At 39.5% G+C, this 14,381-nt stretch overlaps 1 long non-coding RNA gene across 1 annotated transcript; it reads right to left on the reverse strand.

Moving 5' to 3' along the window:
* Positions 1–296: 296 nt before the first annotated feature.
* LOC137247245 (uncharacterized) lies at positions 297–8,021 on the reverse strand. Its single transcript, XR_010951801.1, has 3 exons — positions 7,943–8,021; positions 2,051–2,228; positions 297–1,980 (listed from the first exon to the last, which is right to left on the reverse strand). It is a non-coding gene; the product is annotated as an uncharacterized lncRNA (long non-coding RNA).
* Between the last annotated feature and the right edge of the window lie 6,360 nt (positions 8,022–14,381).

Genomic DNA, 14,381 nt, shown 5'->3' on the forward strand with positions numbered 1-14,381 from the left:
GTCGTGAAAAAGGTAACGCATGCGCTCTCTCAAAATAGTGTACGTGTGACTCGCTTTCTCGCTCTTACCCATTGTGTTTTCGACATTCCTTCTCGCTCGATGTTATTTACATTTTTAAGTTACTTCATCAGTTATGTTTTCGTTATCGCTAACCAAAAAATATGCAACAACAACAACACGGGTATCTGGCCTATCGGTTACCCGTATCGGTTACCTTCTGTCAAATCGCTTTTTCCATGAATGAAACGCGTCCTTTATGTTCAGATAATATTTAATTATAAATTATTCATATATACAATGTTTTTTTACAATTTAAATTATTCCCTTATTACTCTAGTGAACTTTACATATATGAATTTTTATTTTTATAAACTATATAAATACATTAACGTCTATTCATAGTCGTGCCCTTTCCGAAACCTTGTTTTGAAGTTCTTATTTTTCCTGCGCTGGTAGTTGTTGCTCATCAGTTTGCAGAGTCATATTAGTTTGGTAGGTATAGTAACATCAGACGTAGCGAAATTAGGAAGCATGTCAGCAGTATCACCAGAATCCAAAGAAGCATGGTGATTCATTTCGTCACCTCCGTTTTCTTCCATATCTGGATTCATTCCATACTAGTCATTATAAATAGCTTGTAGATGCCACATTGGTGTAACCATACCCTCAAGATCTTTCCGTTCAAATCTTGTGGTGTACAATGCGCAAACTTTTCATAAACATGTACACGTAAACTTGTATTTGTTCTAAATTGTTCACCACATTCAAAACATAGAAAAGATGTTCTTTCATCCACTGATTTCTCATGTTTCTGTATTAAGTGTTTGCGTAAATACCATTGTGATTACAATATGGACAAACAGTCAATTCTAAACTTTTCGTTGTTACATCAATTGTTTCAGCGTGTTATACACGTAAATGAAAATTCATACTTGAATGTATTTTCGTCTTCCAATCCCATAATTTACATTTTAAATAATGACTATTAGGCATATGAGAAATCTCATGGTCCAATAATTTGTTGAAGCTTGGTGTAGCTGCTTGAATATCACAAAATTTACATTTTGCACCACGTTCGTTATATTTAAATTGTAAATGTTCTGGTTTCTCTACACGATGCATAAAGTTTAGATGCTTTATCCAACAATGTGGTGAATTTAATTGAAATACATACATTGGGCATTGTCTCATGATAAATTTTCCATAAATATACTGAGCCTCTTTATGTAGGCTCTTTTCTTAACATCTAATTCTGGTCGTACCGGATATGACAGTTTTGCTTCAGGTTATAATCCACACTCATACTATTTTCAGATTCTGTTTCATAATTTTCATCATTTTCAACATTGGACTTTGCATCAACATCATTATCATCATCGTCATTTTTTGATAACTCTGTTTTAAGCTTCATATTTATCAAAGGTTCATCTTCCTTAGTATTAGAATTAGAAACATTGTCATCTTCGGTTAAGTTTTTATCAAGTTTAGCTTTTTTCCTAGGTTTAAATTCTTTACTATCCTTACTAGAATTAATACCTTCATCTACATTTTTCGTGGTCTGTTTGAGTTTTTAAATTTGCCAATGGTTCGCCTTTATCAGTATTAGAATCAGAATGGCCTTGGCCATCTTCACCGTGTTGCAAAGTAGGCGACATATGTTGGTGTTGATGTTTGCGCATATTGCGGATATGTTGGTGGTTCACTAGTCATTAATTGTTTAGAAGTTTCAACTTGTTGCGATTGTTGTTGTTGTTGCTGGCTGATGATGTGGTGTTAACGTCTGTTGTACAATTTATTCGGGTGATTGCACATATTGTTGGTGTTGTTATGGTGCTGGAAAACCTTCCGATATTGGAAGTTCTTGATTAGTGTAATCCCCACCTAGTGAACTACTCCTGTGACCGCGTCCGCGGTAACTATTACATCTGAAGGCGCTTAAGTTACAGGCATAGCTGACATCGCTTATATAACAGGTTGACTCTAAAGTAAAAACCAAAACAAAATATTAGAATCAGTGTTTATGAATACCATATTTAAAATAAGCTCTTACAACAACGTGATCGGTGGCTACATCCCCGTGAAAGTAGTGTGGTGTTCCTTGTATAAACGTAGGTACTGAATGTGCTCAACCGTGCAGTTTTCTTCTAATTTGAGCAAATGTATGTTCTTACAGACACAGCTTGAATATTTGGGATATTTCTATCCTCACATCGTCAAAATCAAATTACCTAGAATGAAAAAGAAACTCATATCAGTAAGAATAGATTAAAAGTTTTTAATATAAGCCGAAAAGTGTTCCATAAATAGGGCTCCACACATAGCTCTTTTCCAAAGGCACAAGAGAAATTTCAGATAACTAGAATCAGGACCTGGTAAAGTAACTTCAAATGAACGTCCACAATGCCTATGCATCTTCCGTTGGCAGGGGTACCCAAAGATACTTTGCTGTTGCATTCATAGAGAACATAAAATTGTAACAAGGGACAATTGATTGATGTTACGAAGTAAATTAATTAGACGTGCTACAATAACAAATAAATACAGATGACTGTTTAATCTATTATGCGAAGTTCTTGAATGGATGTTCAAATTGAAAAGGACAAATTAATGCTAAAATTGCTTTCCCCGACTAACCCGGGAACGAATTGATATGACTACGCCCATCCTTCTTTAGCAGCAGTGCCGTGCACCAGTTCTGTTTTGGACAGGAAAATAAACGTTTGGTTGTCTCCAAGTTGATCATATGATACAGAATATACTCGTTTGCTACATCTTATTTTTCCCTGAAAGGTGCATTTGTTGCCCCCTGCTGTCTGGCCGCTCACCCAACAACACCAGGCACGACGGAACTTGTCTTTTTTTATTGGACGTTGTGGTAGCGCACTACCCTCTAGTGGCCCAATGAAACCAGGCTAATCCTGTTCACGTGTCCGCACCCCGTGGGACCGCCGTTAGGCATATCGTCACGGGGGGAAAGGCGATTTAGTCGCCACTACTTCGTATGCGCATTTCTCTGCGCTCCCTTTCGGCATTCATCATCAATTTCGTCATTACTATAAAGGCCATCTTGCTCACAGCAATCCATCAATCTATTTGTCCGCAAATTCGTGGAACTAAATTCCTAATGGAAGGTTCCTCCCCAAAAACTCTGTTTACAGACAGTCTTTCGCCGTGAAAACGAGGGCAGTGAAATATTACATGTTCTGCGCTTTCCAATTCGGACGGACAGCTTGGACAGAAAGGGTCCTCCTCTATCCCACGCTTATGTAGATATTCCTTGAAGCCACCGTGCCCGCTCAATATCTGTGTGAGATGGTAATTTAGTTTGCCGTGTTTTCGCTCGTACCATTCCGCTATATTCCGGACTAGCATGAAGGTCCAGCGCTCTTTTCTCGAATCTTTCCACCGTTCTTGCCACCTAACTATTGTTCGTGACCTTGCGCTTTTCTTAGCATCTTCAGATGGTCGGCTGAATACAATGGCATACAGATCGGCCATTTCACCTGAGAGTAGATCTACTGGGATTTTCCTATATAAAACATGGATCGCGTCGTCGGAACAGCACATGCTATTCGTATAGCAGTAATGCGGTAGGCTGCTTGTATATCTTTTTGCTGGACCATTTTAGATCTGTGCCATACTGGTGCTGCATATAATATTATAGAGCTGGTTACGTTGGATAATAGCTGACGGGTAGCTTCGCTTGGGCCGCCGATGTTGGGCATTATTCGCGTTAGGGTTCCACTAACTCTAGAAACTTTGTCCCACACCGCCCTGAAGTGCTCCCTAAAAGTTAGTTTTGAGTGAATGATTACTCCTAGATATTTCAAGGAGGGCTTTGAATTTATTTGATAATATCCTATGGTTAGGACCAACTCATCCACAGTCCGCTTTGAGCTCATCAGAACCACTTCTGTCTTATTGCTAGCCATCTCCAGCCCCGTGTTCGTCAACCATTCCTTTATTCTTCCCACGGCGTCATTACATAATGCTTGGAGCAGATCAAGTTTCTTGGCCACTGCTACTACGACAATGTCATCAGCATAGCCGAAAATTTCCGTGCCTCCGGGAAGGTCGATTTGTAGCACCCCGCCATACATCGCATTCCAAAGAGTTGGACCTAGAACACATCCCTGAGGGACACCGCCCGTAGTGTTGTGCTTTCTTAGTCCCTCATCTGTATCAAAAGGGAGTACTTTGTCGCTTAGATAGCTACAAATTATTCGGAGCAGGTACGGAACTTGTCTTGGGACACCCAAAGTGCACTCACGCTTCTCATGGCTCCAGCGGGTTAGCGGCTTCCTAGAACTTAAGCCACTTGCAGCTTCTAGATCTGACAGCTGTCAGCTGGAGTTTTAGCCCGGCAAGCGCAGGGCACGAGCACAGAACGTAATCGATCGTTTCCGCCTCCAATCCACACTTCCTACATCTGCTATCACTGACCAAGCCTAATTTAAAGGCATGTGACGCCAGAAGGCAGTGTCCAGTAAGAATACCCGTCATGAGTCTAGTCTACAGTTTAATGATAATGAAAATATAAGAATCAGTGTTTATGAATAACATATTTTAATTAATCTCTTACAACAACCTGATCGGTGGCTACATCGCCATGTAGGTAGTGTGGTGTTCCACCTTGTATAAACGTAGGTACTGTATGTGCTCAACCGTGCAAATTGACATTAGCAGTAATATTATTTACATAAACATAGCTTGGTATTTGTGCAGGCCTCAATATAGCATACATTGGTTCAGTTCGGTGTGCACCAGCCACTGGTACAAACACTTTTGAATGCATAGCTTTCATATAGGATGGATGTCCAGCAGTGCTCCGGTTGTGCCAATATGTAATGGGCTGCCCCGTCTCTTGGTACGGCTGTATAGGTATAGGCGGGTGCAATGTATTACTAGTCTGCTCAAGATCGTATGGTACATAGATGGCTCGAAGACGCTAGAGGGGATTGGAGCCAGAGTTTTCGGACCCGGAACCAAAATATCAGTAACTCTAAAAGCACAACCGAGCATTTTCGAGCGGAAATATTCGCCATAAGTTAGTGCGCTAAGCTGAACCTTCAGCGTTGATACCCCAATGAAACAATTGCCATACTCAGTCAGGCAGTCAGGTTCCACTAAAGGCATTTGCGGCGTTCGAAATAAAGTCAGCACTGATCCTTCAGTGCGTAGAAAAGCTGAATAAATTAGGAGCACACAACGTAGTACTGTTGGCCTGGGTCCTAGGCCACAGGGGAGTGGAGGGCAATGAGCAGGCGGACTCAATATTTAATTTGTTGCGTCTCTCCCACAAATTGTCAACCTCCCAGCAGATCCTTGCAGCGGGTCTGCGCCATACTCTCCTCTTCCGGGAAGGTATCGACCCCAATCCGGGTCCTTCTCCTGACCCCAGTACTGAGAAATGAGTTTGCTGCGTTTGTCGCAAAAGAATCTTTTTAGGACGGTCATATATATAAGGGCCTGAAATATTTCAATGAACTTCTTAATCACATAAAAAGTAGTAATAACTTCAATACTTTAAAAAAAAGTTTATTGGAGCATTGTAAAACCCTTCCAATAAGATAAAGTTTTTTTTTTCTTTTATTTGTTTACATGATATACCGATACTGGAGCGCGAAAAGGGAATGGTAATATTGGTAGCAGCAAAATACAATGCATCCGGCCCTAAGGAAAAGAAAATCGGTGGCCACCTGTAACTCCAGACAGTTCCAACAACTAATTTCGCTGGAATTCGGTATTTCCAGCTGGTATTTACTGTTGCTGATCGGAATCACTCGCATTCCGACAGCATTAATATAACAATAAAATTACATAATGTGTAACAAAAATAACGAAAATAAGGCCAAATAAAAGTTGCAGCAGGGGGGATTGGAAACACGTCCTTTTCAACCTCCCATTATATGTTGAGCTGTGCTAATCGGAATCTTCATACATTCCGACAGCGTCTTTACTACACAAAGTTGAGGGGTTATTTTCAATTTCCAACATCCAAAGACATGTTTAGCTGCATTGATCGGAGACTAATACATTCCGACAGCTTAAAATACACATATAATTCAAAAATATAAGTTCCAAATTTTGTTGCCTTAAGCTGGGAGCACTGGAGGATTGGAAACACGTCCTTTCCAACCTTCCTTAAATGAGTGGCTCCCAGACTCGTCCCTTTGTCACGCTAGTAAATATGCTGATCGGAATCACATGGCATTCCAACAGCCTATTCAATAGAAATAAGTGATTATAACAATGAATTGTACTTAGTAGTTTAAGTTTTAGGCCTAAACAGCCGTAATAATAAATAAATTAAATTAAAAAAATAAATACTCTTGTCAGTGTTTCACGTGCAAGGGATGGTTGCATCGGACAGGTTGCTCTGGGCTAGATTCCAAAATCCAGCGTCCTCGTAACTTTTATAAATCTTTTGTGGCTCTTGTTGTTCACGGCCTCATTACATTATGAGGAAATACGGCACCTAAGAACACAGCCGTATGAAGCTAAAAAACACAAGCATGTCTTCAGTGAACTCCACAAACAGGCGTCGGACCTCTATACCGGTGATTCCTGTACTCAAAGAACAAAACTAGCAGAGGAGGAACGCACTCTCCCTAGGGAAACGAGAGTAGTCACTCTAGCTCAAGTTCGAGCTGGATAACGTAACAGGTTAAACTCTTACCTATCCAGAATCAACCCCGACATACAAAACATTGTCCTGCTTGTAATGTGTCCCCACCTGTCACCAACCATCTCTTTAACTGTATTGTGGAACCAACGCCTCTAACAATCCTCTCATTATGATCCACCCCTATTGAAACAGCAAGTTTCTTTGGACTCCCGTTAGAGGACATTGATGACAATTTGTGATCGGTCGCACCTATTCGATGGTGCGAAGCACTGCTTCTACAACAACAGCAGGCGGACAACACGGAAAGAGAGGCAGCAACTGCATGACCCAGCGATCCCGAGCCGTTCCTGCCAGTTGGCCCACAGGGGCATTTATTAGCAGAAGGGAGGGAAAAGAGAGAACACTGGCGCAATATGCCAGGCCTGAGTCAATCTAAGTTACTGTTAGGGGGTTACAGCACAACTCGAATTAGGGCATTAATAGGCCTCTCAAAAAGATAACCTAAGAACCCTAACGGCTATTCTTACAAGACACTGTAGACTGAACAGTCACATGCAAAAGCTGGGTATAATATCGAACAACACATACCGATTTTGTGATGGATCAGCAGACGGTGGACCATATCCTTCTATATTGCGGCGCAATTTCAAGACGTAGGGCTAAGTTTATGGGCTCACCATGGCCAGAGCATTCCCACATTTAATCACTCAAGCGAAGAACACTGCTGGGGTTCATCAAGGAAGTCGGCTAGGATGAGGTGCTGTGAAGGAGATGTGCAAGTCGCTGTGCAATCCTCAATAAATTATCTATCTATCTACGTTCCGGTAACAAGCACCATTATGGTACTAGCCCCACCATCTCGGGAACTATTGATACGACTACATTAAACCTTCTAGGGATTGAATATTAATAATGCCGGCAATGCGAAAGTCTGCTAAAATGTACCATTCTCCATGGAATACTCGATATATAACTTTCCACGTTTTGAAACAGTGATGAAAAGAGCAAAATTTACAAAAATTTTAACTGGCTGTGGGTAGTAAGGTGTTGATGTCCTCTCTTACCTCAATGTAATGACAACTGCGATGCAGGGAAAATGACAAAAATCTTGCAAATCTACTGATAATAATTAATTAATGCCTCCCCTTCTATGCAGTTCTATGCATACATACATATGTATTTTTCTCTCCAAACGCTAATTAAAAAAATTAATTGGTTTTCTCATGAACTTCGAACTCTGTCGTATTTGCATTCTTCAGTTGATTATCAACAAAAGCATGACAAATTATTTAATATGGTAGCCAATTTACTTACCCTTTCTGGTGCGATGATTCCTGGACAATCGGGCCTGACTAGACTCGATTTTTTTTGCCTTAGGAGAGCGTGCTTAACGCGAACCATATCATGTTATGGCACACCTTTGGTGAAGCAAAAAATCAAAGACATTTCTGCTTCTAATGCTTCTGGGATAGCAGCAGCAGCTCCCGGTGGCGCCACATAAATAACAGTTGCATGCCGATCAGTTGCCTTTTTTGCTCTGGCTACCTATTCAATTTTAATTCACATTACATTATCTACTATTGCAATTTTTAATCAATACAAATCAATATAAATTACCGAAGCAAATACTGGCAAACCAAGATGCGTAGTTCCCCCCATTTTAGGGAAATACATCCAACCAGTTTGGTACCGTATTCCAAAGCATGTTGGTTGTAAAGTACCTTGTATCCTTGGCAAATGACACGTGAATCTGCATTTAGTTGTAGATTTCCTCTGATTTTGGCATATTCTGAGCTGAATCGCAATTCGGCGGAGATGCTATCTATTAGAATAATCAGGGCTGTCATGGAATCCAATTGTTGTCGGAATCGGATTTAAAAACGACAAAATAATTACTTTGGTGTCATGAAATCCAATGTTATCGGTTTAACACTTATCCTGTATAAGTGGGTCAAAATTGCCCAAACGTCGTTTAAAGTTGCATATCTTTTTATAGGCTTCATATAATCTGGTGAAACTTCTCGACTTTTATTATTTAATAAAACTAAACTTGGAAATCATTTATGTTTAAATATGTCATCTACAGGATAGGCTGGGCAGAAAAAGTTACGTATATTGTATAAGTGGGTCAAAATTGCCCAATAGTAAAAGGAGTATGTGTATAGCTACATACTCATATGTTTGTAAGTACATATTCCTGTGCACATTACGGACAATATCAATGAACCTCGCTGCTGCCTGACATGAATGGATAGATGTATGTACATATGTGTGTGAATAGAAGTGTGAAAGTTCATGTTTATCTTGCAGCAATTTACCGCTAACTTGTTCGTGGGTGATGATGCGATGTTTACATTCTTATGCGCAGTCGTAAAAAGTTCTTGAATTGTCAGGTTGGTTTTTTTTCAAAGAATAAAGTAAGGGTAAAAAAGTGAAATCTATACTATTTTGTGAATTAGTAAGAAGTGTTTTTAGTGCGGTTGTGTTTTATTTATGTTTCAGTATGAATAGAGAAGAAATTGAAGCCCTTCTAGAGAACTCCGATTTGGATGATGAAGCGCCAAACGATACCGAAAGTGATGATGAAGAAGACCAGATATCAGAAGTCGAATCCCTTTACGATCTCAATTTATCTGATGAAACAGACGAAGAGGACAATTCTGCCCGACAGCATGATGTTTCCGGAGCTTTTCCGTCGAAGGATGGAAAATATATGTGGTATAACCAATCAGTTGCAAGCGGAGCTGGCAGGCGGGCTGCAGAAAATGTTATTACCACCGCGCCAGGTCCTACACGGTATGCCATTGCTCGGACCGATGGTATAAAATCTTCATTTATGTTATTTATGCCGCCCGATATGGTGAAAATAGTCATTGAGATGACTAATATAGAAGGTAAACCACTTGCATTTGAAAGATATAATTATATAGAAGTATGTACCTGCATGTAAAGTAATACCTGAGGATTTGTTTCAGGTCAATCAGTGTTTGGAAATAATTGGGTCGAAATAGATTGTATTAGTTTGGAAGCATATTTTGGCCTTTTGCTCTTAGCAGGTGTATTTCGATCACATGGAGAAGCACTCGAATGTTTGTGGGATGATTGTAAAGGCCGTCCGATTTTCAAATCGACAATGACTTTACGCAGATTTCAGAATATCACAAGAGTTCTGAGGTTCGACAAGAAATCTGATCGGAATGAGAGGCGAGGTCGAGATAAACTGGCACCCATCAGGGATGTTTGGAATCGCTGGGAATGTAACATACAAAAGATGTATAACCCTGGAGAGTTCGCCACAGTCGATGAACATATGGTTACATTTCGCGGACGTTGTCCTTTCAAACAATATATCCCATCGAAGCCTGGAAAATACGGAATTAAAATTTGGGCCTTGTGCGATAACCAAACAAGTTTTGCATGGTCGCTGCAGGTTTATACAGGTAAAGATCGAAATTGTAAGCCTGAGAAAGAGCAAGGGCGTCGTGTTGTACTCGATCTGGTGAAGGATATACAAGGTCGTACTATCACGTGCGATAATTTTTTTACATCTCACGAGTTGGGGATAGAGCTTTTGAAACGCAAGATGACCCTAGTTGGTACGGTTCGAAAGAATAAAACGTTTTTGCCTGTGGAAATTACAAAGCTAAAAAATAAACCGGAAAATTATTCACATTTCTTTTTTGATAACAAGAACAAAACCACATTAGTAGGATATGTGCCTAAAAAGAATCGAGCTGTATATCTACTCAGTACTCTTCACAATAATGTTGAAATCAATCCCAACACTGAAAAGCCTGAAATCATAGACTTTTACAATAAAACCAAACCCGGGGTTGACATACTAGACCAAGTTATCAGGACATACACCTGCAAGAGAAGGACAAATCGGTGGCCACAGTCCTTGTTTTACAATATGCTAGATATAAGTGCATACAATGCTTTTGTAATTTTTAGACAAATAAACCCTGAATGGAACAAGAATAAAAAATTTAAACGCCGTTTGTTCCTAGAAGAGCTCGGAAACGAACTTACTTTTCAGGAAATATCGCGAAGATCTATACTTCCTCGAAGCAGTGCAGCCAAAATGGTCGTAATAAACACTCAAAAAACAGCAGCAACTACTGAAAAGACTCCGAAACCTACAAACCTAAAACGTGGTCGTTGCTTTATTTGTCCAAGTCAATCAAATAGTACGAAATATAGCAGTAAATTCGGAAGCTGCAAAAAATTTATTTGTAAGACTCATTCTGAAGCATCTATCTTATGTACTAGTTGCTTAAAATCACCCTAAGAATATCTTTTTGTACTTACTTAACTCAATTTTATTATTTATTGAATAAAAATATACTTTAAAGCTTGAAATAAAATCAAAATCTATTCATTCCTCCGTTGGGCAAAATTGACCCACTTATGTCACGTACGTTATTTTTTTTAAATACAGGATAAGTGTTAATGTTCGAATTGGAATTAGTGTCGGTTTTAGGTGTCACAGAATCCGATAATATCGGTTTTGCTATTGGAAACAATCCAATCAGTTAAATGCTGTTGGATTAAATTTTTTCCTAGTTGTATTTCTCTTGCAGTTGAGTATTTTCTAAAAATGTAAGTAAATAAAGGTTTATTTTATAAAAATAAATGTAAATTTACATATATTTTCATTCTTAATAGGGAAAAACATAAAATTTCAATTCAAAACAGTATTTTGACTGAATTTATGGAGAAACATCCAGATATTGCGAAGGGCTTCACGAAGCACATCATCTAAAATCGTTGACAACGTGCTTCTACCTACACTCATGCTAGAATCTTAGCTAACTGATCTTTGATAGGATCCTTCAGCTAAAAATAATAAAAATAATAATAATAAAATAAAATAATAAAATAATAATAAAATAAAATGTTATATTATTCTAATAGATAGCATCTCCGCCGGGTTGCGATGCAGCTCAGAATATGCCAAAATCGGAGGAAATCTACAATTAAATGCAGATTCACGTGTCATTTGCCAAGGATACAAGGTACTTTACAACTAACATGCTTTGGAATACGGTACCAAACTGGTTGGATGTATTTCCCTAAAAAAGGGGGGAACTACGCATCTTGGTTTGCCAGTATTTGCTTCGGTAATTTATATTGATTTGTATTGATTAAAAATTGCAATAGTAGATAATGTAATGTGAATTAAAATTGAATAGGTAGCCAGAGCAAAAAAGGCAACTGATCGGCATGCAACTGTTATTTATGTGGCGCCACCGGGAGCTGCTGCTGCTATCCCAGAAGCATTAGAAGCAGAAATGTCTTTGATTTTTTGCATCACCAAAGGTGTGCCATAACATGATATGGTTCGCGTTAAGCACGCTCTCTTAAGGCAAAAAAAAAATCGCGTCTAGTCAGGCCCGATTGTCCAGGAATCATCGCACCAGAAAGGGTAAGTAAATTGGTTCCATATTAAATAATTTGTCATGCTTTTGTTGATAATCAACTGAAGAATGCAAATACGACAGAGTTCGAAGTTCATGTGAAAACCAATTAATTTTTTTAATTAGCGTTTGGAGAGAAAAATACATACATATGTATGTATGCATAGAACTGCATAGAAGGGGAGGAATTAATTAATTATTATCAGTAGATTTACAAGATTTTTGTCATTTTCCCTGCGTCGCAGTTGTTATTATATTGCGTTAACAGAGGACATCAACACCTTACTACCCACAGCCAGTTAAAATTTTAGTAAATTTTGCTCTTTTCATCACTGTTTCAAAACGTGGAAAGTTATATATCGAGCATTCCATGGAGAATGGTACATTTTAGCAGACTTTCGCATTGCGGTCATTATTAATATTCAATCCCTAGAAGGTTTAATGTAGTCATGTCAATAGTTCCTGAGATGGTGGGGCTAGTACCACAATGGTGCTTGTTACCGGAACGTGGATAGATAGATAATTTATTGAGGATTGCACAGTGACTTGCACATCTCCTTCACAGCACCTCATCCTAGCCGACTTTCAGTGTTCTTGGCTTGAGGGATTAAATGTGGGAATGCTCTGGCCATGGTGAGCCCATAAACTTAGCCATACGTCTTGAAATTGGGCCGCAATCTATAAGGATATGGTCCGCCGTCTCCTGATCCATCACAAAATCGGTATGTGTTGTTCGATATTATACCCAGCTTTTGCATGTGACTGTTCAGTCTACAGAGTCTTGTAAGAATAGCCGTTAGGATTCTTAGGTTATCTTTTTGAGAAGCCTATTAATGCCCTATATCGAGTTGTGCTGTAACCCCCTAACAGTAACTTAGATTGATTCAGGCCTGGCATATTGCGCCAGTGTTCTCTCTTTTCCCTCCCTTCTACTATTAGGGGCATTTATTGAGTGAGCCAACTGCCAGGAACGGCTCGGGATCGATGGGTCATGCAGTTGCTGCCTCTCTTTCCGGGTTGTCCGCCTGCTGTTGTTGTAATAGCAGTGCTTCGTCCCATCCAATAGATGCGACCGATCACAAATTGTCATCAATGTCTTCTAACGGGAGTCCAAGGAAACTTTCTGTTTCAACAGGGGTGGACCATAATGAGAGGAGTGTTATAGGCGTTGGTTCCACAATACAGTTAAAGAGATGGTTGGTGTCATGTGGGGACACATTACAAGCAGGACAATGTTTTGTATGTCGGGGTTGATTCTGAATAGGTAAGAGTTTAACCTGTTACGTTATCCAGCTCGAAGTTGAGCTAGAGTGACTACTCTCGTTTCCCTAGGGAGAGTGCGTTCTTCCTCTGCTAGTTTTGTTCTTTGAGTACAGGAATCACCGGCATAGAGGTCCGACGCCTGTTTGTGGAGTTCACTGAAGACATGCTTGTGTTTTTTAGCTTCATACGGCTGTGTTCTCAGGTGCCGTATTTCCTCATAATGTAATGAGGCCGTGAACAACAAGAGCCACAAAAGATTTATAAAAGTTACGAGGACGCTGGATTTTGGAATCTAGCCCAGAGCAACCTGTCCGATGCAACCATCCCTTGCACGTGAAACACTGACAAGAGTATTTATTTTTTTAATTTAATTTATTTATTATTACGGCTGTTTAGGCCTAAAACTTAAACTACTAAGTACAATTCATTGTTATAATCACTTATTTCTATTGAATAGGCTGTTGGAATGCCATGTGATTCCGATCAGCATATTTACTAGCGTGACAAAGGGACGAGTCTGGGAGCCACTCATTTAAGGAAGGTTGGAAAGGACGCGTTTCGAATCCTCCAGTGCTCCCAGCTGAAGGCAACAAAATTTGGAACTTATATTTTTCAATTATATGTGTATTTTAAGCTGTCGGAATGTATTAGTCTCCGATCAACACAGCTAAACATGTCTTTGGATGTTGGAAATTGAAAATAACGTGTATCCAATCACCCCTCAACTTTGTTTAGTAAAGACGCTGTCGGAATGCATGAAGATTCCGATTAGCACAGCTCAACATATAATGGGAGGTTGTAAAGGACGTGTTTGCAATCCCCCCCTGCTCCAACTTTTGTTTGGCCTTATTTTCGTTATTTTTGTTACACATTATATAATTTTTTTGTTATATTAATGCTGTCGGAATGCGAGTGATTCGATCAGCAACAGTAAATATCAGCTGGAAATACCGAATTCCAGCGAAATTAGTTGTTGGAACTGTCTGGAGTTACAGGTGGCGACCGATTTTCTTTTCCTTAGGGCCGGATGCATTGTATTTTGCTGCTTCCAATATTACCATTCCCTTTTC

This window comes from Eurosta solidaginis, chromosome 3 (assembly GCF_040869045.1).
Source record: "Eurosta solidaginis isolate ZX-2024a chromosome 3, ASM4086904v1, whole genome shotgun sequence".
NCBI classification, from domain to species: Eukaryota; Metazoa; Arthropoda; class Insecta; order Diptera; family Tephritidae; genus Eurosta; species Eurosta solidaginis.